Source organism: Microtus oregoni, unplaced genomic scaffold, assembly GCF_018167655.1.
Source record: "Microtus oregoni isolate MIOR12 unplaced genomic scaffold, Mior012 000001F_ref0000356, whole genome shotgun sequence".
Classification (NCBI taxonomy): Eukaryota; Metazoa; Chordata; class Mammalia; order Rodentia; family Cricetidae; genus Microtus; species Microtus oregoni.
Window position 1 is genome coordinate 83,874,009 of NW_024543060.1, and position 2,068 is coordinate 83,876,076.

A 2,068-nucleotide genomic window follows, 5' to 3' on the forward strand; every position below is an offset into this window, starting at 1 on the left:
CCAAGAACTCTCACTGAAGTAGATAACCGACAGGAAATACGACAGCCTGTTGGTTTGTTGGTAAAGTAGCCTTTGATGGCAACAGCTGATTTAATCAAAACATTCTGGTGCTTCCTCCCCTCTCCCCCCATGTGAGCCCACACAGAAGATGAACCAATCCAGCTGCGAAAAAAATATTTGTTTAACTTTGCCACATGTGTTTACTCGTAGGGACTGTTTAACTCGATTGGGCGGAGCAGCTGGAAAGAGAGGAATACCCGAGGCCCTCTACGACTCTGACAACTAGCAGGAATTCCAGCAGTCTGGCGGCATTCCCTCTCAACCTGTATGTCACAGTTCCTCAAGTTCCTTGCCTTCTTCGTCCGAGTCAAAGAACTGTCCCGGTTCTGCATCAGGCTTTGGGGGCAGGAGTGTAGAACATGAATTCGAGAAAAAAAATAATGTGTGCTTGTCTAGCTGTGCAGATGATTTTAATATATTTTGCTTGTTCTACAAAGTCTATTGAAGCATTTATGTGAAGCGTTGTCTGGGCAGGGCATTGTCTGCTCTGGGTTAGGTGTCCTAGGAAAGCGACATTCCCAATTAGACACAATTCCCAGTGTCATTAAGACCCACACCAGTCACACGAATCCCCATCAAGAACAGAAGCTCCAGTGATCTGTGGTTGGGCTTTCTGGAAGCTTCTGGACAGGTTCTATATTGAGGTCGGCTCTCCAAGTTGAAAGTCTTTGAGTGAGGCAGAGGGAACAGAGGAGGGTTGACAAGATGGCTCAGTGGGTGAAAGTGCTTCCATCAAGTCTGATGATATCAGCTGGATCCCCAGAACCCACGGTGTCCTCTGAGCTCTACACGGACAACGAGGCACATGCGTGTACAGCCACGTCCGCTACAGAAATAAAGTCAGTGTCAATATTTTTCATCTTTAAGGACAGAGCAGAGACAAGCCAGAGGAGGAGGTGGCTGTAGCTGCAGCTGATCTTTTCTGAGCTGGGGAGGATTAAAAATATATGCGGTCCTCAGGCCCACGTCTGCTGATTCAACTAACGGAAGTTTGAAAGTACTCAAACCAAAACTGCACCTAACAGAACACATGGCACAAATTACATACCTTGTGGCGGACCTCTCGACTGGCGAGAAAGAACAGCCACCATATCAGGATTCCACTCAGATCACGCTTTACTTGAGTACCCTTGATGGGGAGCATGAAACGAGGGGGGCAGGAGAACAAGGGGCAGGAAGGGAAGGGCAGGGAGAACATGAAGCGAAGGGAAGAAGGGCTCTTAGGCAGCTGCTTAAATAGGGAATTGGCACACGGGTCGCCCTGTGATTGGCTGCCACCAACAGCTGACACCAGACCGCATCGGGATAGGCTCAAGGATCCTCATCCACAGAGCATGCGGGAAGACATGCAGCTCTCAAAGGCATAGCCAAATATGGAGTTGTTTATTTCCAACAAGACAGGATGTCGGCGCCATCTTGTAATGGCGATCCTGTCCGGCTCACTACAATACCTTTTCTTCTTCTTTCTTTCTTTGTCTTTCAAGACAGGGTATCGTCGTGTAGCCCTGGCTGTCCTGGAGCTCACTCTGTAGACCAGGCTGGCCTCAAACTCACAGGGATCCACCTGCCTCTGCTTCCTGGGTACTAGGATTGAAGGTGTGCACCACCACTACCCAGCAAATTATAAAGTAATTGTTTTAAAATTGTTTTTACAAGTATGCATTAATCATATGTATCATTGGTTTCATTATGACATTTTCATGCATAAAGACATAATGCCTTTTATTCATAGCCATCCTCCTGTCTCCCACCCACTCTCTTTCCTACTAGCCCTCCCTGCTTTCAATGTCTCTTTTCTTCATATGACTTCCGTTAAGGTTATGCATAGAACTGTGGGTGGGAATGACTTACAGGATGGTGTGCACCTCACCACCGACTACACCACTGAAGAAAATGTCTCTCCCTCCCTCATCAGCTCCTAACCATGTGTAGATCCTTCTAGGACCGACTGCTGACAGGTCCAATCTTGTGGAGATCTAGGGTTGATAATCACAGCCGCTGTGTGTTC

General features: G+C 47.6%; 1 long non-coding RNA gene across 1 annotated transcript; it reads right to left on the reverse strand.

Moving 5' to 3' along the window:
* Positions 1-453: 453 nt before the first annotated feature.
* Positions 454-1,251, reverse strand: LOC121464137. The gene is made up of 2 exons (XR_005976496.1): positions 1,109-1,251; positions 454-886 (listed from the first exon to the last, which is right to left on the reverse strand). It is a non-coding gene; the product is annotated as an uncharacterized LOC121464137 (long non-coding RNA).
* Positions 1,252-2,068: the final 817 nt, after the last annotated feature.